Source organism: Macrosteles quadrilineatus, unplaced genomic scaffold (genome assembly GCF_028750875.1).
Source record: "Macrosteles quadrilineatus isolate MER2022 unplaced genomic scaffold, UCM_ALF_1.0 Scaffold_1__1_contigs__length_201487025, whole genome shotgun sequence".
Lineage (NCBI taxonomy): Eukaryota > Metazoa > Arthropoda > Insecta > Hemiptera > Cicadellidae > Macrosteles > Macrosteles quadrilineatus.
Genome location: NW_026542594.1, coordinates 102615053 through 102639894, shown reverse-complemented (window position 1 = coordinate 102639894; position 24842 = coordinate 102615053). Strand labels below are relative to the sequence as shown.

At 36.8% G+C, this 24842-nt stretch overlaps 1 long non-coding RNA gene across 1 annotated transcript in view; it reads right to left on the bottom strand.

The window, feature by feature from the left end:
- Positions 1-12641, bottom strand: part of LOC129001045 (uncharacterized) — a 48198-nt gene extending 35557 nt beyond the window's left edge. Inside the window, exon 1 of the long non-coding RNA XR_008491384.1 lies at positions 12375-12641. This is a non-coding gene — a long non-coding RNA (uncharacterized LOC129001045). The remainder of the gene's footprint in view (positions 1-12374) is intronic.
- Positions 12642-24842: the final 12201 nt, after the last annotated feature.

The window sequence follows — 24842 nt, the reverse complement described above, 5'->3', positions numbered from 1 at the left end:
GGTTCTTTTCTAAGTGGTCGACCTATAACACAATGGTTCCCACACTCAGCGATGCTAAACTTTACTACTTTCTACACCACTTCCTACTTCGTGGACCTGTTTTCATATTATTCCATAGCATTTTAGTATTTTAAATACATTAATCTAATTGCCACAAACATTTCCCACACTCCGCACTGCTAGTATTTACTACTTCTTTCACCATTTCCTATGTCATGGACATGTTTCCATCCATTCTCATAGCCGATGGATATGAGTACCATTCTCATAGTGGATTTATGTATTGCAGATACATAAATCTAACTGTTACAGACGGTTTCCAGTTCCCACACTGCTCGCCATTACTACTTCCTTCAGCACTTCCTACGTCACGGACCTTTTTTCCTCCAATCCCATTGCATTTTAAGATTGCAGATACTTATTCTAATCGTCATAAATAGTTCCCACACTCCGGACTGCTCACCTTTACTACTTCCTATGTAGCGGACCTGTTTTACTCCCTTACCATAGTATTTTAGGATTGCAGATACCTTAACCTAATTGTCATAAACAGTTCCCACACTCCGGACTGCTCGCCTTTACTACTTCCTTCACCACTTCCTACGTCGCGGACCTGTTTTACTCCCTTACCATAGTATTTTAGGATTGCAAATACCTTAATCTAATGGTAATAAACATTTCCCACACTCCGCACTGCTAGCATTTACTACTTCTTTCACCATTTCTTATGTTGTGGCACAGAAAACATACTACTATAACCCAGAATGCCAACCGCATGGTAAAAAGCATTAAGCGGTTTGAGAGAGCTTTGCCTGTCAATCCGTAGGCAGCGCCACCAGCGTTGCCATGCAATAGCATAGCAACGCTGGTGGCGCTGCCTACGGATTGACAGGCAAAGCTCTCTCAAACCGCTTAATGCTTTTTACCATGCGGTTGGCATTCTGGGTTATAGTAGTACGTTTTCTGTGGTTGTGGACATGTTTCCATCCCTTCTCATAGGATTTCAGTATTGCAGATACATAAATCTAACTGTTACAAACGGTTTCCAGTTCCTACACTGCTCGCCATTACTACTTCCTTCAGCACTTCCTACTTCTCGGAACTTTTTTCCTCTCTTCCCATAGCATTTAAGATTGCAGATACCTTAATCTAATGGTCATAAACAGTCCCACACTCCGGACTACTCACCTTTACTACTTCCTTCACCAATTCCTACGTCACGGACCTTTTATCCTTCCTTCCCATAGCATTTTTAGATTGCAGATACCTTATTCTAACCGTCATAAATAGTTCCCTCACTACGAACTGCTCGCCTTTACTACTTCCTACGTAGCGGACCTGTTTTACTCCCTTCCCAAAGCATTTTAGGATTGCAGATACTTTAATCTAATCATCATAAACAGTTCCCACACTACGGACTGCTCACCCTTACTACTTTTTTCACCACTTCCTACCTCACAGACCTGTTCTCCTCCCTTCCCATAGCATTTTAGGATTGCAAATACCTTAATCTAATGGGCATAAACAGATCCAACACTCCGGACAGCTCGCCTTTTCTACTTCCATCACCACTTCCTACGTAGCGGACCTGTTTCCTTCCTTTTCTATAGCATTTTAAGACTGCAGATACTTTTATCTAATCGTCATAAACAGTTCCCACACTCCGGATAGCTCGCCTTGACTACTTCCTTCACCACTTCCTACATCGCGGACCTGTTTTTCTCCCTTACCATATAATTTTAGGATTTCAGATACCTTAATCTAATCATAATAAACAGATCCCACACTCCGTACTGCTCGCCTTTTCTACTTTCTACGTAGTGGACCTGTTTTACTCCCTTCCCATAGCTTTTTAGGATTGCAGATACCATAATCTAATCGTCATTAAGTACTTTTTAAACTAATTCTATTTAAATCGGGAATAAATGTTATATTTTTAAGTAGACATTTCAGTGTAAATCCAATCAGTCAAATGGAAATTCGCTTAGTCTGCAGGTTTGCTCCGGCGGGGGTATTTTTTTAAGCAATAGGATGTCATTAACATGTAGTGAGTGACCCCATGCAAGCAATCCATATATTACACCATGCAAGCAATCCATATATTACATGTGCCTGAAAGAGGCCAAAGTATGCCAGTCTCAAATAATCAGGACTAACAAAACTTTTGAGTTTCCAAAGCAGGCAAGTCACTCTTGAAATTTTGCTACAAACAGATTTGATGTGATCAGACCAGTTTAATTTTGAATCAATGTGTATTCCTAAAAGCTTGACCGATTCCATATTGACTTCTCTTTTTAAACTCAATGTTATATAGGCCTATTGTGTTTTTTCCAAATTACAAGATAGATTATTTGACCAGAACCAATCATAAGCCATTGTCTCAGCTTGTCAGGACATTTCTTGTAAATAAATCCAGTTTTCATGATTGGAAAGTAATGTTGTATCATCAGCATAAATAATGGAATAGGTATTTAAGTTTTTGGGCAAATCATTAACATAAACTGTAAAGAAAAAAGGACCAAGGATTGATCCTTGTGGGACTCCAGATACCACTTCAATCATCTTGGAACAATTATTTCTAACGGAAACATATTGTAATCTCTTTGACAGGTATGACTCAAAACTCAAATCAGTTTCAAGGAGCTTTGCGCCACACCGTAAAACTGAAGTTTTTTTAGGAGAATATCAAATGGGACACTGTCAAATGCTTTACTGAGGTCACACAGCACTAGAGAAACAGATTGTTTCCCCACAAAAGCATCTAAAGAATAATCTACTAAATGTATTATTGCTGATGTTGTTGATTTATTTTTACGAAAGCCATGTTGACAGTTTGTAATTATATTTATGTGATTCAAAAAAGTAATTGAGTTGATTATACATAGTTGATTCATATACAGTGTGGCTGAAAAGTCCCTTTACACAATTTGTTATTACGTTCTATAGTGTTATAAACGGAACTAGGGCCAATACTGACACGTGTGGGGTAAGGGCGCAGTAGTGGGAGAAAGTGAAACCCCTCCCCCGCCTCCGACCCGCCACACGGGCTCAGCCCAAGGTCGCCGACGCCCCCTCAGTCTCAGTCCAAATCTGAGTCAGACAACATGGCGGACACCAGTATGTTTAGTGTCGAGGAGCGTTTGGTTGCTTCTGTGTGGGTGCAAGAGCGTCCTCACAACAGAAAAACAATGGAGGAAATCATGAATGACTTTGCAGTGTGGTTTGGGAAAAATGCACCGTCCCGGCAAACATTAGTAGCGTGGGAAAAGAAGGTGTTTGCAACGGGATCCGTTCTCGACGCGCCAAGAAGTGGACGACCGATTACTCGAGTCAAAACCTGCGCTGCTGTGGAAGCTTCAGTTGCACGTTCGCCAATGAAATCCACCAGAAAACGGTCTTCAGAGCTGGGAATTCCACGAACAACAGTGCAAGACCACATGCGAAAGGATTTGGATAAAAGGGCTTTCGGCCCCTTCTGTTCCCACGCTATTAATGTTTGCCGGGACGGTGAAGGTTTCCCAAACCGCACTGCAAAGTCATTCATGATTTCCTCCATTGATTTTCATTTCTGTTGTGAGGACGCTCATGCACCCACACAGAAGCAACCAAACGCTCCTCGACACTTAACACACTGGTGTCCGTCCGCCATGTTGTCTGACTCAGATTTGGACTGAGACTGAGGGGGCGTCGGCGACCTTGGGCTGAGCCCGCGTGGCGGGGCGGAGGTGGGGGAGGGGTTCCACTTTCTCCCACCTCTGCGCCCTTACCCCACACGTGTCAGTACTGGCCGTCGTTCCGTTTATAACAGTGTAAAACGGAATAACAAATTGTGTAAAGGGACTTTTCGGCCACACTGTAATTCGGCCACATGTATTTTTGATAAAATTTGAACAATTGAAACTGGGCAGTAATTTTGAACCATATCTTTGTCACCGTTCTTAAATATTGGTGTGACTTTTGAAACCTTAAGTGATTGAGCAAAATAACCTTCCTGCATGCAGTTATTTGAGATAAAAACAAGTGGTTTACTTATAAATTCAATTGTTTGTTTGATTATATGATTTGATAACCAATAAAAATCCATAGCCTTAGAGTTTGAAAATGTAGACACAACTTTTATGATGTCCACCAGTTAGACTTTTTGCCACATGAATGAATCTTGATGGATAGATTTATCTCCCAAAAAGTGTTCCATACTAAAAGGTGTAGTAGGAATTCCGTCACTTAACTCTTTTATTGAGTTTTGAAAATATGTATTAAATTCATCTGGATCCAGGCTGACATCCGGGGTAAAAGAGGGGGAATTTTCGTCTCTAATTACCTTCCAAGCGGCTCTGCACTTGTTTGGGGCATTGTTAATATATTTTTAAACTGCCAATTTTTTTGCTCCTGCCAATTCTTTTCTGTGCCTTCTTTTAATTTGAATATATGCATTGTAAGCTGCCTTAGATTGTTCTGATCTTATTGAAAGAAGATTCTTATAAACAAAAAATAACAGTAACATTTCATTTCTTGTCTTTTCTAATTCCGGTGTGTACCAGTTGATTAATTTATTGTTTTTTATATTTTGTTTGTTTTTTGCTTTTATTAATGGTGAACAAGATAAGAATGCCACAAATCTATACATCTTTTAAAACATTGGTCAAATAGGTTTTCAACATTTATTTTATTTTGTTTAAAATCACCAATCATATCCCACTTTTCTTGTTTTTGGTAAGTTATAAATAAACCAATATTTTCTTCATTTTGTTTTCTAAAATACAAATTATTGGAACACACCTTGTTTTCATTTCTTTGTGGATACTTAGTTGTACACATTTTAAAAAATAGAGGAATATCGTCAGCAAAATAGCTATCCCCAAGTGTAGTCTGATATAAATTCTTTTTGAAATTTACAATGATGTTATCTATGCAGGAATTAATACGTGTGGGTTGTCTATTTGTTAAAAAAAGGTCAAGTGATCTCAAAATATTACTAAATCTAGTGAAACAGCTATTTAAGTCATTATTATTTTTCCCCATTTCAATGTTAAAATCACCCTCAATAATTATTAAGGAGTTCTTAAGTAATAGTTTTACAATATATAGGTTTAACAAGTACCTAGGTTTGCTGCTACAAGGAAACTGAAACTAATAGAGGCGGTTCACGAGTACGAGGTTTCGTGGCCCGCGGTTATCGTTGATCTTGACCAATTTTAACCGACGGTCAAAAAATGGGTTCACGACATAGAGCGTTAGCCGAGATCAAGCTTAGCCGAGACCAACGCTGGCGGTCGCTAAAGAGCAGGGATTAACTGGGAATTTTCGTTGGGAGGTTGGCAACAGCCACCTACCGGGCCGTCGCTCGCGGTCGACGAGCCCCAAAACAAAAGGATGACGTTGTGTCATAATGATTGGTTCATAAATTATTATAATTAAACAGGGCATTTACTGATATCGTATAAAAGGTTGTGGACTTGCACTTGAATTAATTTTATACTAAAGTTTAAGGTTACTCAATTTATCATTGAATTATGAATAATATACTTTTACTGAATACATTGAATCGGGAAAATGCAATTATGTTTAAAAAAAAGTTTAAACCAATTTTGGTAATGTTTGCAATAAAATGCGATTACCAATTGTGTTCAAAAATAAGACATACATTAATCAGGTTTGCAGTTATATCCAAACGTTCAAATTATTTAATAAAATGACTGCTCTTTTCAAAGATTTATGAATATATTTTATGTATCAGTAATTTGTTAAAAAAAAATAATAATAATAATAAAATAAACAACTAGCTATTATAGGAGTCCAGATGCCTTCATACGTAAACAGTAATAAACGTAAATATAAAATGGCAAACATACAATAACATTTTATGACACCAAGATCTTTTAAATCGGTTCACAATTGTGGCTACAAACAGCAGGCCTAAGAACTAAACCCCTGAGAACATTTGCGCGTGCCAGCCGGGTAGAGCGCAGCCCTAAGCATGAGAAAACAGGTTATAATTTTTTTTTTTATATTTTGTTGTAATACAACGTTTTGTATATTTAACTATAGAATTTATCTTTTACCTCAGCAAATTGAAGCAATTTATTGTAAATCCCGATATGACAAATATTAAGACATTATCAGATGAAAAGGTCTTTCTTTAACAAATTTTTAATCATAAACATAATAATATGAACATATAATTTAAAACATACAAAATAAAATTTGGATACTTAAATAAAATGACCTATGTTTTATATGAATTTTATGGAAGAACAAAAATTGTACTAATTTTATACAGTAAAAATTCTTAGACAAACCTAACAGTGTTTGATGGAACAATTTTTATTTTGATATTATTCAGCTGAAATAAAAGGATTCAAAATTGCTAAAATAAATATAAAACATTTAAGCAATAAGATTCGATTGCAATTTAAATGTATATGAATATGTTAAGCTATTAGTTATATTTTTACTTAGTAATAATTAATTTAAATGTCTCAACAGTTACTTTTTACGATGTTTTGCATGTTTTCGGCAATCAGTAGTAAAAAAATTAAAAAAATAAATATCATGTTAAGGGTAATGAAATTGTTCGGAATTTAATGGCGAATCCGAATATAACATTCTTTTTGCTAACAAAAAAACAATAAACGAGCAAATGAGATAATCCCGACATGATGTCACCTTAACCCTGCCCCCTAGCAGGGTTAAGTTGAAGTCCAAAACCATTGTTATTTACGCCCGAGATTATCCAGTTTGCGCTAGACCATGACTCGTGAACCCGACATTTGGCCCGGGGTTTTCTCTAATTGAACCCGTGAAGCCGACATTTGCGCTCGGGTTTATCCCTGTCATAATTGGGTGAAGTTTATCTGTCTGCGCCCGAGCGCGGGTAACCTCGTACTCGTGAAGCCGATTTCTAAGCCGCGGCCCAAAAAACCGGCTATAACTGGATTTTGTGCTCGAACTAAGGATAACCCGTGACTCGTGAACTGCCTCATAGTGTGTTTTAGTAAAATATGAGTATTAATAGCTTAGTATAAAATAAATGAATTTGCCAAGTTTGATCAAAATATATCTATAGACAAGTAAATTACAACATTTACAATATGCTCCATAAGAATAACATGGGAATTTGAAATTAAAATTTTTTTGAGTTTTCTCCGTTACCAATAATCGTACAAAAATACTTTTACAAACTAAATTATTTGTTTTTTTAAGCTCTTTAAAAAGGTCTAGAGAGAAATTGGGATATTTTGTGTTTTGAGGGTCAAAAATGAGAAAAACCGATTTTTACCCCATAAAACCCCCCGTAAAACCCCGTTCCCATGGTCGGATCATGCTGGTTCGCGATCTCATTCAAGTTTATCCCGCCTTACACCTTTAAACCAAATTTAATCAAAATCGGATAAAAATTACTTAAGTTATCGTGTTCACGGACACACATATATATATGGTGTTTTTGGCCTCTGGGGACATCAAAATGAAAAAGTAAATCGGTCCCGGGCCTAGGTCTTACCATGCCACCTACGGTAATAACTACTTCCCTATAGGGAAATTCGCTAAAAACAGGATTTATAGAAATTGTTTGGTTCATTAGGCCTACACACTTTCTCAACCAACCTTCACAACCAAACCTAGTTTGGATCCAATTAAAATAATGGCCAAAGCACACAATTATGAAAAAAACATAGATGGTTGAATTCTGATGTGAGTTAAACATTCCCCTAAATTATTTAATCATCAATTGAGTTCAAACGGTTGTGTCTCAAGTTATTAAGAAACTTGCTACTGAGGTTTGAGGTCACAGCATAAAACAATATGATTCTTCGTGTTGTTTCTCCACCTCCAGAAACGTTGTGTAGTTTGAAACACAAGACACGTTGGAAAAGTCCAATTAAATAATATAACATAAATATTATAATATCTAAGTACTTTTTTGCCGGTAGGCTATACGCCATAACTTCTTTAATTCTTCACCAATTTTCATGAATGAGGTGTGATTTGGACTTGAAATGTTTATTGAGCGAAGCTCACTTTCCCTCACTTTGTAACTTCTTTGTAAGAGAATCAGAATGTAAGGGCTTGACCAATTGATATGAAATTTGGCCAACAGCTAAAGAATACTGAGCACAATGTTTTGGTAAAAAATATTTGCAAATTTCCTTCTGAATTTAATTTTACGGGTCACGCAATTTCGCTTGTTATTTTAATGCAAGTTGAAAGAAAAATTATATTGGGTTTATCTCGTTTCATTTAAATAAGATAAACATATGTTAATTGTTTGTAACTGTATTGTTTACATTTCAATGTTTACTTTCATCCTAGGTTTAAGTTGGAATGTAACAGTTTATCAATGGAAGTAACAGTTTTGCTATATTTGTTTTGAGCATGCCTCAAAGGCCACGTCGTAATATTAGTCGTCGCACCAATAATGCAAATATTGTAAGAGAGTGGCGTCGTGAACAAGAAGAACCAGATGAAGCAGTGGCGGAAGAAGCTGATAATGATAGGCAGTTAGCTAATCAATTCCAACATGAATTAGATACACTAAAATTTTACACTTGCACTAACTGTCATCTCCAACAACTAACAGCTTCAAACCAATCACCGATTTGTTCGCGTTGTCGTTCAAATGCAACTAAATTCACGGCGTTAAATAATATGGATGTGTCAAGTGTCCCGAACGAATTAACTGACCTGATGATTGTAGAACAAATGTTGATTGCACGAGTACATCCCGCTATGCGCATTTACAAAGTACAAGCAAATGATCAGGATGGCCAGTTTCACTACAAAGGTAACATCATTAATGTTGAGCAAAATATTAATGAAATAGCATCTGTCTTACCTACACTGCCCGAAAACTTAAAAGTCATCATTGTCCAACGTCAAGGCGTATTTGTCCATATCGATTTCGAAGTTCGACGTGAAAAACTACAGCAAGCACTTATTTGGCTGAAGGCAAATAACCCATTCTATTTTGACATAACCATTAGTGATGAAGCGCTACACCAACTACCAGTCAATGATTTTGTTCACATGAGAGTAGGCCTACCGTGTGTAGGTGAAAACCAAGAAAGTCCTGATGAAATCGAAGAAGACCAAGTTGAAGAAACATCGGTGCCTATGATTGCGCAGTCTCGTCAAAGGGATCACGTTCAGAGACTAATGTGGCCGACCGGAACATCAGCACCCGTAAACGATTTCACTAGAGTTGGCTATATTCCAATGAAATTTCCTCATCTGTTTCCTTATGGAAAACAAGACTTTGGATTTCACTCGGCCGCAAAAGATATCGCTTTAGCCATTGACAATCTTTAAATAATGCTTCGCTCATTTATGCGTCTAAAGTGTAACGGCAGACCACCCTAGTTTATGTTATTTTATCAGCTGGACTATGAATTAAATTAATCAAAACGAATAAGTATTTACTTCTCAAATCCGAATGATTTGTTTTAGCGAATTTCCCTATAGGGAAGTAGCTATTACCGTAGGTGGCACGGTAAGACCTAGGCCCGGGACCGATTTACTTTTTCATTTTTATGTCCCCAGAGGCCAAAAACACCATTCGTTTAAATATGTATATAAATATATATATTTACGTCCGTGAACACGATAACTTGAGTAATGTTTGTCCGATTTTGATGAAATTTGGTTGGAAGGTGTAAGGCGGGATAAACTTGAATGATTTCGCGAACTAGCATGATCGGAACATGGGAATGGGGTTTTACGGGGTGTTTTATGGGGTAAAAAATGGTTTTTCTCATTTTTTACCCTCAAAACACAAAATTTCCCAATTTCCCTTTAGACCTTTTTAAAGAGCTTAAAAAAACAAATGATTTAGTAATCAAAGTGTTTTTATACGGTTATTGGTAACGGAGAAAACTCAAAAAAAATTGTTATTTAAAATTCCCATGTGAATAACATAAACATAACATAACATAAACAACTAGCTGTAACCCGCGGGCTTTGCCCCGTTTAACTTCTTAATTTTCAAGATGATCTCGTTCGCATGGCTCAATCACGTCCTGGTTGAAGTTCGTTCGCTACGCTCACTCACCTTTAGGTAGGGGCTCGTTCGCTGCGCTCACTTGCCTTCAGGTTAGCTCGTTTGCTACGCTCACTTGCCTTCAGGTTAGCTCGTTCGCTACGCTAACTCGCCTCCAGGTTGAAGTTCGTTCGCTACGCTCACTCACCTTTTGGTTGCAAATTAGCTGTTGTCATAAATGTAAAAGAAATAATAGTGCTGCACCCTGTTGGTAATCCTTGTAACTTTAATGCTATTGAACATCATAGAACAGAACCAACTTGTTTAATCACTTATTATCATGTCGATGAGAAACCTAAGCGGGGTCCAAGATTACTTGTAGCTTACTTGGGCACCTACACTATCAAAGCGAAATTGGCTGACTCCGGTCAAACTGCCATACTACGCAATAGGTACATAGTATGTATTCCTTTCAAACTGACTAAGAAGGAATCTCCCGTAAAAGTTACCTTTGCCATGACTTTAAATAAGAAACATGGACAGACTCAAACGAAAGAAGAATTGTACGCTACGCACATTCAGTTTTTTGTGGCTTTGTCAAGGGTGCGCTTTTTCAGTGAAAGGTATGTCTGTGTAAAAACAAAGCCGTGAACAGAAAAATCGTATATGGCCATATTATTATTAAAAACAAAGTCTTTAAAGAGATTCTGTAAACATGTAAAAAATATGTGAATAACTTGCCTAGCATATATTTTTTAAAGGATAACTTAGGCCTAATTAAGTTTATCTAAAATGGAAAACCACATCCATTCCTGGACTAAGGACCCAAATTTAAATCAACAACACTATTACACCTAGTATTAACTGTATGTTGTGTAGGCTACACCTACTTCATGTAGGATTTGAGAAAGATTCAGAGCGAATACTTTGCACAGGTCGGCTAGTCTAATCTGATTTTTAAACACTTAAATCTGCATAAAAACCAATCTAAGTTACCTTCCCTAAGTTACATGCCTAAATTCTTGGATGCAAAATGCTTTTTTGAACTCTGATCAGTCTGCAAACAAATTGAGGTACTTGAGTATTAAACGGAGGCCACCATTACGAAACGCGCCGCGGCACTTATAGAGGGTTAAATTGTTATAGATGTTGTAGTAGAACTATTCTAGTATTGTTGTGAGTCAAGCGTTCTCAGATGAGTCATGTGTCTACTCGCAGAATCCCCTCCAAGTAGGCCAAGGTCAGGGTCGTTGACCGGAGTGTGCGCCATTACCTGTCATCGCCTGTCACTGTGTCTGGTCAGCTATATCATCAGTTATAAAATTAAACTATCATAACCTAACCTAACCAACCAAACTTGCTGATAGTGAAAACATCGAATGAAGGTTTACTAATAATCAGTATTATCATAGCTAGGCTAAGTTAAGAAACTGTAGGTTAGGTGGCCTCCGTTTAATACTCAAGTACCCAAATTGATTTCATTGTGCAATTAGTCGAGTAGGTACAAACAACTATTTGTTATTTTAACAGCTCTCCACAGTCCACATATTATCGTACGGACCTGTCCAAACCATCATCCCTACCATTCGTACCGTTCAATGGACCTAACTTAGATTAGTAATTTTTACTTTCTCCCCTAGTACAAGATATAACTAAGTTAAGTACCATAGCATTATAGATAGGCCTATGGAAAAGCATAGTTTTCAAAAAAAAATTCGAGTATAGGCCTAAGTTTTGATTGGACATAGGCCCCTACCTATCAGTTTTTCTGAACAAAAATAAAGTGGTTTTCGAAGTCATGATTTGTAGGCTACCTAGTTTTAGCAAATTACCCTATAGGAAATTTAGCTATTCATTGTAGGTGGCACGGTGAAACCTAGGCCCGGGACAAATTTACTTTTTAATTTTGATGCCCCTAGAGGCCAAAAATACCATTTGATCAAATTTTCGTATAGCCTATGTATGGGCCTTAATAACTTATACAGATTTATATATAAGGCTAACTTACTTATATAACGTAAATTATATGGTAGGCCTATATATAACTTACGTCCGTGAACGCGATAGCTTGAGTAATTTGTGTCTGATTTTGATGGAATTTAGTTTAAAGTTGTAAGGCGAGATAAACTCAAATGAGTTAGCGAACCAGCATGATCGGACCATGGGAACAGTGTTTTACCGGAGGGGGGGGGGGTTATGGGATAAAACATGGTTTTTCATTTTTGACCCTCAAAACACATAATCACAGGGTCAACTAACACAAGTAACTTAGTGTACTAACATTAACCTATAAACATTAGTGGGTTAGGCCTACCAGTTTTATAACTTTCAACTTATAGGCCTAGGCCGAGCCTAAACTCTGAATTTAAGTGAATATGATTTTAGTTTTGACGTTACTTACACGAAATTAATCATACACATACAATCAACACTACCGCCTGGCGTCTACCCTAGGCTGGATCCAAATGTCATATTAAATTGAACTAAGTTAAGTTTGATCACGAAAATACAAATGCTAAGGAATCGAAATTATGATCTGTGCAGTCTAGTCTTTCTTCTTGGACTCTGAACTGACATGACAGATGACACTGACACTACACATTAATGTGAATCTGCCAATTAACTCTCTTAATTAAACTCACCAACAATAAACAATAATAAAGTAACTCAGAACCAGTGTTTCCACACGACCAAAAAAATAATCCCGCTTACTGGGTCGAGAAATCCCGTTTTATCCCGCTTTTAAATTGGTGAAAAATCCCGTTTTATCCCGCATGATTTTTTTGGTACAATTCCTTGTATTAAACTTTGCGTATCATTTTTATAAGTTGTTTAAACATCACTATTATATTTTGCTACAGTATTTAAACAATTTGAGTTAGTTTTTCTCTAAAATTGAGTAGAATAAAATAAAAATAGTCATCACAGCCGAAAATCCCGTTTTATCCCGCATCCCGTTTTAATCCCGCTCAAGGTCTAAAAATCCCGTTTTCGGGATAATAATCCCGCGAATGGAAACACTGCTCAGAACTCAGCACGCGCGCCTGTGCGTGCGGCGTGCGGGCGGGCGTACTCACCAGTCAAGCAGTGTTGCCAGTTGCCACCATGGACCTGTGCAAATTCCCCATCTGACTAAGAAAAAAATCGCCATTTTATCCCCAGCGACCCCAGCTAAAGCAAAAATCCTCCAATAATCCGCCAAGTCATAAAAATCTATAGAACGTTCCTAATTTTCCTCCATCCATCCTCCAAATTCTACAAAAATCCCATTTAACTACCAAATATCTCGAATTCATACCTATCTATGCCATAGTGTGTGGGTAAAAATGCACTCTTCGTGAATAGGTATATTACACTATGACATACTTCATACATACATTATTTTTATTCACTCCATATTAAATGTGCTGACGAGCAAATATCCCCATTTAAACCCCAGGCCAGGACCACAGCTATAGCAAAAATCCTCCAATTATCCTTCAAGCCATAAAAATCTAAAGAAAATTGCCAACTCTCCTTCATCCAACCGTCAAATTCTACAAAAATCCCTTTTATTAGCGAATTTCCCATATAGGGAATAAGCTATTACCGTAGTACTCATGGTAAGACCTGTACTCGGGACCTATTTAATTTGTTTGTTTTGAGGTCCCTAGAGGCCTAACAACGCAAAAACACCATCCGTTCAAATTCATGTATATATACATATATATATATATATATATATATATCCGCTAGCACGGAAAGCAAGATCCGATTTTGATGAAATTTGGTAACCTGTAATGAAACGTGTAAACCTTCGTTTATTCTAACGAGTTCGCGAACCAGCATGATCGGACTATGGGAACGGGGGTTTTATGGGGTAAAAAAGGTATTTCCCATTTTTGACCCTAAAAACACAAAATTTCACAATTTCTTTCCAAACCATTTTGTAGAGCTTAAAAATACAAACAATTTAGTATATTGAAGCGCTATTGTGCGCCTAATAGACGACGTATGCCTATTAATTTTGACAGTCTGATTGTGAACGATTGCCGTTTCTCTTGGAGGGACGGAGGACTCTGGGCAAGGGAGACAAAATGGTGTTGAAAAACTATTAGCCATCACAGGACATGACTTTTCTAGTTTTGTAAGTGAGCTGAGTGAGAATGGGCCTCAGAAAAACTCGAACCTAAAGCAGAATGACGAAGAACGAGCACCTCTATCGACACCACAGCAGCAGACCAAGGTGTCAACCCACTGAGGTTGTAAATATTGTAAATAGTTTTAAACCATCATGTAGTAAGGATGTGTTTGATATGTCCACTGAGTTTTTGAAAAAAATTGTACCTTATATTGCCGCAATACTAGCTCATCTGTTCAATAGCTGCCTATTAGAAGGGGGTTTTCCGGAAGTCCTAAAAAGGGCAAGGACTGTACCTGTGTACAAAAAAGGGCCCAGAAATAGCATGGCTAGTTATAGACCTGTATCTCTGTTACCAGTTTTTAGTAAGATCCTTGAGGGTTTAATGTTAAACCAGTTGTATGGCCACTTTGAGTTGCATGGTCTCCTTGTTCCGGCTCAGCATGGTTTCCGGAGAGGCTTTTCCACAGTCACCGCTGTGGACTCCCTCATACGGGTTGTTTTGGACGCTTTCGAGAGGCAGTCTTCTACTGCTGTTCTCTTGTGTGATTTATCTCGCGCCTTCGATTGTATGCCGCATAATATTCTTTTAGATAAACTTGAGAGACTCGGACTGGGGGAGTTTGCACTCAGGGTATGGTCCGTTCATATCTTGAAGACAGGTCTCAGGTGGTAAGCTGGGCTGGTGACCATTCCAGTCCTCTTCAAGTGGAGCATGGGGTCCCTCAGGGCTCGATACTTGGGCCTTTCCTTTTTATTGTGGCCATGAATGACATTTATTACAATGTGTCAAATGATGTGCTGCTATACGCAGATTACACAACCCTGTTTGCTAGCGATTTAGATCCTGTAGCTGCTAAACTAGCTGTAAGTAGAATGTTTAATACTGCCACTGATTGGTTCTCAGGCAATAGACTAGCTCTTAACCAAGGGAAAACACAGGAAATCCTTTTCAGTCTTAGCAAGAATGTGAATAAGCAAGAGGCGGTAAAATTGTTGGGTTTCACCCTTGACTCTGAGCTTGGGTGGAGTGACCACATTGAAGCACTGTGCACCAAGTTGAATAGAGTAACGTGTCTGCTTCGTAAGCTCTCATATGAGATGCCCTTTGATTTTGTAAGACTTGCCTTTTTTGCTTTCTTTCAGGCTCATGTTGTTTATGGAACCAGGCTATGGGGCCACTCCCCCCAGGCTCATAGAAGATTCTGTTGCTACAGAAGAAAGCAGTCAGGGTAATCTGTAGGACTGAGTATCAAGCTCATTGTAAACCTTTGTTTTGTGAGTTGCAGATCATGACTGTTATCAACGTTTATATTTTTCAGTGTCTCATGGCCATTAAAGAATCAGAAAACACACTTGCTCGAAATTCAGATGTACACCAGTATAACACTAGATTCTGTAACAATATTCACATAAGTTATAATAGACTAAGTAAAACCCAACAATGCTTCCCTGTTACAGGTATCAATCTCTTCAACTCTCTACCAGATCAAGTGAAATCACTTCCAAATTCAAAATTTAAAATCATTCTGAAGAAGTGGCTATTGGCAAACCCTTTTTATAAGACAGAAGAATTTTTTGTTGCTATGAAGCATGGCCCATTTATTGTACCTTAGAATAGGAATCTGAAAGGTATATGTACTATATTTATTTATTTTGCTTGCTTGTGCACCTGCATGGTTTTTGCTGATTTTATAGTTTTTAGTTTATTGCACCTTTCTGTATTGTTTATTTTGGCTGTTTTTTGACAATGCCTATTGTATATTTGTAAATACTGAATGGCTGAATAAATCATTTATCATTTATCATTTATCAGACGCCACTAGGACAGCTTGGGACAACACCAACATCAGCCTCCGCCGCCACCACTCAAGATTGAGCAACCTACGCCAATCCCGAGGGAGAAGAGGACACCGATGACGCCGACCTCAAAAATGAACATTCCCTTAAGGTTATTTCATACAATGTATGTGTGGACTAAAATCAAAAGTTAGTTGTAGTTCATTTAAACGATTAATTAATGGGTGTGATATTTTTATTTTAATAGAGACTTTTATTACAGAAAATGAAAGAGAGTTTTTTTGTTGACTTTTTCCAAGGTTTTAAGATTAAGTTTGAATTTGCTCAGAGGGTACATTGTTTTGGGAGAGCAATAGGAGGGGTAATATTAAGAATTAATTAAAAAAGTAAATTCGTAGATCAACTTAGTTTTGGAGTAATAGATAATTTCAATCTCGTCGATGTTAAAAGGCTGCATAACAGCAAAGAATTGTCAATCTTGCCTCTTTACCTTAATTATAATTGTTGGGAAAATGATTTTCAGAGAGTTAACCAATTTCTTACTGACAATCCACAAAAAAGTTTTGTTATTATGGGTGATCTAAATGGAAGAACAGCTAGTTTACAACAAATTCCTAATCAGTTAGATATATTGAAGGATACTGTTCTAAAGGTCAGAAAGTCAAAGGATTTTGTAGTAAACAGTAAAGGTAAACCGATTTTAGAAATGTGCGAAAATTATGGGTTTGTTATAATTAATGGTAGGACAAAAAATGACAGTCAAGGGGAGTATACTTTTATTAGTGCAAAAGGGACATCTGTTATAGATTACGCTTTGGTCTCATTAGATTGTCTGGATGTAATAAGGGATTTTAGTGTACTAAAACAAATAGGTTCTGATCACATGCCGATAATATTGCATCTTAAAATGAATTTCACTGTAAATTTAAATAATGCTGGCACTGTGCTTCCATTATTACCAAGGCTTAAATGGACTGATAACGATGAGATAAATTATAAAAATAAGTTAAGTTCTGTGGTTAATAATTTAAATATTGTAGGCGATTGTCAAGAAGATGTTAACAATTTAATCAATTGTATTAAGGTATCGGCACATGTGAAACACAGTAAGCTTGGCAGTAAAACAAACTATGACAAGTCTGGATTTCAAGGCAAACAATCATGGTTTGATTGGGAATGTTTTTCAATGAGGAAAAAAGTATTTAAATTTTTAAATACTTTTAGAAAAACGAACTCCGTTGGGGCAAGAAGTTTGTATTTGGAGAAAAACAAAGAGTTTAAATTACTTTGCAAACAGAAAAAGGCACAATCTCAAAACGATTTAATAAACAATCTCGGCAACCATAAAAATACAAAACAGACATGGGAAGCTATTAACCGGTTTAAGAGAAAGAAGAACGTAGTAGTAGGTTCAATTGGAGCTGATGAATGGGAGAGGCATTTCCGGAATTTGTTGAATCCAAAAATATGTATATCGAGCGTAGTTTATGCTGAACCGTACATTGAAGATCCTTATCTAGACAGCGATATAAGTGTGTGTGAAATTAAAGCAGTTCTGAAAACAGCGAAAAAATGCAAAGCACCCGGAAGCGATGGTATTCCGTACGAATTTTATAAAAACAGTTCAGATACTTTTTTACAAAAATTGTGTAAAGTTTATAACTTAATGTTTAGCTCAAAAAGTGTTCCAAACAGTTTCAAAAAATCTATTATCTTTCCACCACATAAAAAGGGCGATTTAAATAATATTCAGGATTATAGAGGACTTTCTTTTATTGATTGTGTAGCAAAAATATACGCAGGTATTGTTTTTAATAGAATAAATAGTTGGGTCAATGAACGGCAAACTCTGGCTGAGTGTCAAGCAGGGTTTCGGAAAGGTTACTCGACAGTGGACAATATTTTTAATCTAACAAAAATTGTGTCTCTACAAACTGAAGCGCGATAAGAAAACCTGTTTGCATTTTTTTGTAGATTTTGAGTCAGCATTTGATACAATTGACAGCACTGCTTTATTCTACAAGTTATCTTGTTTTGGCATTTCGACTAAATGTTTAAGTGTAATTAAAGATTTGTATACAGGTACTTCAGCTGGAATTAAATGTGAACACGGAGTTACAGGATTTTTTGATACTAATATAGGTTTGAAACAGGGATGTGTTGGATCTCCTTTGTTATTCTCACTTTTCATTAACGACATACCAGACGAGTTAGAGGGGGTTTGTAAGTTTGGAGGTTTGAATGTAAATGTATTGTTGTATGCAGATGACCTTGTATTGTTAGCTCCTACCGCAACAGTCCTACAAAAAATGATCGCAAATCTAGAGCGTTATTGTGATCTTTGGAATTTAAGAGTGAATTTAAATAAATCTAAAATTATGGTATTCAGAAAAGGAGGGAGGTTACGTGGCAGAGATAAGTGGTTTTATAAAGGGAAACGAATAGAGGTTGTAAATCAATATAAGTATTTGGGAATATTATTAACTACAAAACTGTCGTGGGAAAGTCATTTGCGAGAAAAATCTGTAGCTGCAAAATTTGCCATGAATTCGTTGTGGAGAGATTTTTTTAACAATGGAAATGTCCCGTTGAGCTCCAAGGTTTTCGCGTTTAATTCATTGATTAGATCAATAATGTGTTACGGAAGCCAAGTTTGGGGTTTTAAAGAGAGTCAACAGGTTGAGGGAATTTTGAAATTATTTATTAAGAAAATATTTTGCCTTCCAAAGAATGTGCCAAATTATATTTTGCATTTAGAGACAGGAATAGAAAATATGTATTGTTATACCTTAATGTCAAATGTCAGTTATTTAATACAATCTTTGTCGCTCCCAGCGAACAGACTTACAAACTTTTTTGCCAAGCAAGTTATTTTTAAAAACGTAGCCTGGGCTAGAGAATGGAGGAATTTAGGTCAAATGCATGTTATTAACATAGACTTTAATATTGAATGTTTAGGATCAAAGCATGATCAGCTGATAAGAGTTGTAGAGTCAGTTAGGACGGCGACCAAGCAGGCCTGGAATCAAGCCGCGCTGGAATGTCGTTATCACCACATCTTGACTTAAATCTCTGCCATCGGTCTTATCTTTCAGATAATATTAGTATGAATTTACAACGTTGGATTTTCAAGGCAAGAGCTGAGGAATACATCTGAATTATAAGCCTTGGATTTTAGAACAACATTTTCATTGCTCTCTTTGTAATTTTCAAGAGGACGAAAACATTTTCCATTTTGTAGGTAGATGCCCGGTTTTGTCTCATATAAGAAAGAAGTATTTTTCTAATCACGTATTGGAGTGGGAAGATTTTTTGAGTTTTATGAATGGGAGGGATTGGCGCGCTTTGGGTGGGTATTTAAAAGAAGCTTGGCATTTTAGGTGGGGATTGATAATCGAATTTAACGTATAAAAATTATTTGAAATTGTCTTACTCCAGAATTAGATTCAAGGTAAAATTCACTGACTTTAAGACAAGATTTTTTTAGGGTGGGGGTATTGGTTTTAATATATGTATGTGTATGTATTTGTGTGTGTATATATGGATCTATAACATATATTGGGTTGTGAGCCAGCTATTTTATTTTTTAGTTTCATTCGCTTTAATTAAACATTTTTATTTCAGACTTTTTACTTTTGATTTTAGTCCAGAATTTAATTTATAGTTTAAAAAAATTTTCTAAAAAGTGTATGCCAACCCCGTAGACGGTTCTATGAACCATTACGGTTTTAGTGTAAGTCATTGTGGCTTCCTGCGAGGAGCCTAGGTTTGTAAGGAAAATCTTTAGTTCAATAAAGCACTTCTTTCATTCATTCATTCAATTCTGGCAGAAGTACGTTATTTAAGAGTCTTCAATAGCAAAGTGGCAACTCAAACGCGACCCTGCGACCCAATTCTGGCGGCGCTCTGTTGCTCTGTAGAACTACCTGAAAGCCTTTTCCGGTATTACGCGTGCCGCATCACACAAGTAGTTCTCACGCGCCCCCTATTCAAACGCTTGTAGGCGAAGAAAAAGAAAGCGAGTTGACCGAGGCTAGGTCGACCCGATCGACTTCGACAGCTGTTTTACTGTCTCTCTTTCTTTGCATGTGTAGGGGTGGCGAGGGTTGTAAAATAGGGGTAGCGGATTTCTACCCCCGGATATTTACCCCCATGAAAAAACGCCTACGTCATTTTGACGTCACGAGGGGCGGGGCCTATACACGGTCGAGAAACTGCCCGCGACTGGAAATCTACCAACGGACATCTACCCCCGGACATCTACCCCCGGAAATCTACCCCCCATGGTCAGCTCTGCCACGTATCGGCCAATATTCATTGTTGTAATTGATTTTATTATTAATTGCTTTATGTAAATCAACGGCTCTTCGGTTAATCATTACCCTCTAATATCTAGTATTAAGCATGTGATATGTCATTGTCTTGTTTAACATTATCTATCTTCCTAATGAAATAAGCTGTAACAGCCCTTTTTCACCCGAACTACTTCACCGATTTTTATGATTGAGGTGTAATTTTATTAAAACGTTTTTATTAGCTCGCTTTCTGGCCGGTACAAATTTTGAAATCAATTTTATACTAACTTCCCGACGAGCTAGAGACTTGAAACTTGAAACATAGCTCACAAATGGAAGACAATGCAATATTATATCATTTAAATTTCATATTTCCCTTGGGCTACGCCCCATGGGCTTATTTTATTAAATCGCTTTCTTGCAAATTTTGATACTTCCCGATGAGTTAGAAACTTGAAATTTGAAACATAGCTCATAAATGGATGACAATGCAATATTATATCATTTAATTTTCACATTTCCCTTGGGCTACGCCCCTTTGGCTTCCAAATTTTCCTTGTTTATATTTTAAAAGAATGTAAAGATATAAATTAATTTAAGTCAGCTGTAAATACTTAAATTTGACAGTTATAAGTGCAGAGGTTAAGAGGTACAGGTTCTGCTCCCGAGATATTATAATTTATAAAACAACTAGCTGTAACCCGCGGGCTTTGCCCCGTTTAACTTCTTAATTTTCAAGATGATCTCGTTCGCATGGCTCAATCACGTCCAGGTTGAAGTTCGTTCGCTACGCTCACTCACCTTTTGGTTGCAAATTAGCTGTTGTCATAAATGTAAAAGAAATAATAGTGCTGCACCCTGTTGGTAATCCTTGTAACTTTAATGCTATTGAACATCATAGAACAGAACCAACTTGTTTAATTGAAACAGCTGTTAAGATTCATTAATTCCATTTCTCATAAGGCTAACATGGGAAACTCCAGAGCCACTGGGGCGGAGCCGATTGGACGGATCACGAAATTGATGGTGTATAAACCTATTCCATGAAATTCTACACGTATGTACCAAGTTTCGTGGCAATCGGTTCAGCGGTGTCTGAGTTTATCACTGCCAAACAAATATATATATATATATATATATATATACAAACATCCTCTTTTATACTAATAGATAATTTCAAAGTAAAGATAAAACATCTGATTACAGATAATAAGGTTTTTGGTTTTGGTTATGTATTAAGAGGCTATATAAAATAGATTTAACCATAGATAAAACTTTAACATATTTACACATTAAAGACTAAAAACTAGATAATAATTTATAAATAAAAATACTTTTTAAAATTGTCACGTTTTTTAACGCACTAAAAAGTATAAAATAATTTATAAAATTTTGAGAGAAGAAATACTTGTAAGATTTAAAACGAAAAACGTGGGACGCATGCAATAGATCATAATAGTTCAATAGGTGAAGTTAATTGTAAATCAGCATGCACCCCACGTTTTTAGTTTTAAATCTTACAAAAGTATTTATTCTCTCAAAATTTTATAAATTATTTTATACTTTTTAGTGCGTTTAAAAACGTGGCATTTTTAAAAAGTATTTTTATTTATAAATTATTAAATCTTAAGATCCAGCGCAACGCAAAATGGTAAATAAAACGATATTTTGATAAAGGGCTTCAAAAGTTTGACCCTTAAGCATTTGATTTATTTCCAGACAGTGACTTAAATGGTTGACCAACTTTCACTTTCACAGACAGTAACAGCTAACGGCGCATGCATGAGCACAGAGCGGGGGTATTTAAAATGTTTAATTGTTTTATGTATTTATTCGTGTTCGTACTGTGTTTATCTTCTGACGATTTTAACAACTGATCAACTCTACATTATGTACCTGAAGCTGACGATGGTGTTTTAACACCGAAACATGTCCTGAATAGACATATTTTATTGAACTGTGACGGGAATTAAGTAAGTAATTTAGTCTCACACTTTACGAATCTATTTAAATAAAATTAGAGTTTTGTCTGTACATTGCTCAGAATTATGATCTTTTTTGGTTATTTTTAGTTTTATGCATTGAAGAAGCCGAAACAAGTCTTATCTCAATTTCTGCCCGTCTGTCTGTCTGTAACGGCCCAGAAGGCATTTACGCGAACTTCTCCTAAAAAACGAGATAAGATCCATGCATCCATCGGGATTCGATTCAAATTGTCTTTTTGGATTCATTGGATTGGCAAGAATGGCTTTAGCAAATAAAATATGGCCTCACTTTTGAATTAAAATTAAAATAACGGACGTTCAAAACCTCAATTATGTGCAATTTTGTAAAGTTTTCCCCTAATGTTTACCGCATACGTCATTTATGACATACTAATAATCTGTTTGAAAAATAAGACATATATGATATAACGAACAGCTGTTTGGATGAAGATGATTTTTTTCTAGCTGCCACCGGGATATGTTTACATTAAATGTTGAAAATATTTGACGTATGTCGTCGTTAGCTGTATGTGAAAGTGAAAGTTGGTCAACCATTTAAGTCACTGTCTGGAAATATATCAAATGCTTAAGGGTCAAATTTTTGAAGCCCTTTATCGAAATATCGTTTTAATTACCATTTTGCGTTGCGCTGGATCTTAAGATTTAAAATTACACCTCAATCATTAAAATCGGAAAAGTTGTTCGGGTGAAAAAGGGCTGTTAAAGCTTATTTAATTAGGAAGATAGATAATGTGAATCAAGACAATGACATATCACATGCTTAATACTAGATAATAGAGGGTAATGATTAACCGAAGAGCCGTTGATTTACATAAAGCAATTAATAAAATCAATTACAACAATGAATATTGGCCGATACGTGGCAGAGCTGACCACGGGGGGTAGATTTCCGGGGGTAGATGTCCGGGGGTAGATGTCCGTTGGTAGATTTCCAGTCGCGGGCAGTTTCTTGACCGCGTATAGGCCCCGCCCTTCGTGACGTCAAAATGACGTAGGCGTTTTTTCATGGGGGTAAATATCCGGGGGTAGAAATCCGCTAGAGTAGTTCCTATCTATAAGAAAGGAAACCACAATGTTCCTGAAAATTTCAGGCCCATATCTATTTTACCTGTTTTCTCCAAGGTGTTTGAAGGAATTATTAAAGAACAACTCTCTTATTATCTAGAATCGAATAACCTGATGGCAGATGCCCAGTTCGGATTCAGGTGGGGCCGCGGCACAATAGATGCAGTGTACTCTTTGACTAAGCCTATCTTTGAGTCGTTTGAAAGTGGCGGTTTTGCTGGGGCCACCCTGTGTGCCCTCAGCAAGGCCTTTGACACTATTGACGCTGTTTTATTAAATTTTATTTATTTTATTTTATTAAACAAGTTAAATTTCTATTGCTGAGGTCGAGGTCCTATCTGGCCGAGCGCGGGCAGCTGGTGTCCCTAAATGGTAAAACCTCAAGTATCAGCAACCTAATCCATGGCGTTCCGCAGAGCTCTCTACTCGGGCCCCTGCTCTTCAATATAATGATTAATGACCTTCCCATGTGCCTTGGTAATGGTGTTGTTTGTTATGCAGACGACACTACAATTGTGGAAGCTAGAAATAGTGCTGTGGAGTTGAACTTGGCTTTAAATCAATCTTTAAATGTTGCATCTACCTGGTTCCGGGCAAACTATTTCTTTTTAAATCAAGAAAAACCCCAATCTATTGTTTTCAGTCTCCGAAACATTGAGCATGAGGTAACAAGCGTAAAGCTTTTAGGCATTTACCTAGACTGTAAGCTGGATTGGAACAGTCATATTTATTATGTTTATAGCCGACTGGCTAGGGTTGTGCACTAGCTTCGTAAGTTTAAGGTACTGTGTACCAAAAGAGTGGTTAAGGACTGCGTATGTGGCCTTTTTCCAGAGCATCATCACTTATGGACTGAGACTTTATGGTGCCGCTCCTGGAGTCGAGAGAGTCCTACTTCTCCAAAAAAAAGCTATACGAATAGTAGCAGGGGCCAAGCGCCTGGATCACTGTGAGCCTATCTTTAAGCAGGCTGAATCCCTCATGACAGTTTACAATCTGTTTATCTTCCAGACGCTCATCAAAACTAAGGAGGAGTTGGGCGCTCTCGAGCTCAGTAGCGACATCCACTCGTACAATACTAGAAGTAAACAGGATGTAAATGTACCTTTTGTTAGGCTTAAGAAATTACAAAGTAACTATGACATTAAACTATTCAATGTGTTATCTTGTACAGCCCGGAACCTTCCAAGTAACCATTTCAAAAGGGGCGTGGAATGTCTCCTCCTGGCCAACCCATTGTATAGTATTGACGAATTCTATAAACTAAAAAAAGAATATGTAAGTACTTATTTTTGACTGATGGTTTGCCGAGTGTACTGTTTTGTTTTCTTTTTCATTCTTTGCATGGTGAGTTAAGGTCACATTATGTATGCATTTCCTTTTTATTATATGATGTTGAAGGAATTCTTTTTATTCATAGATCTTAATGTATATTTTATAATGTATTTTATAATGTAGAATTTGATGTTTTCCAATGACTTGTATATTAATTGTAAGTTCTACAGGAAATAAATTGATCTTATGTATTATTGAATCATTGACATGTAATTTATGAGAACCAGATGAAACATAAACTATGGTTC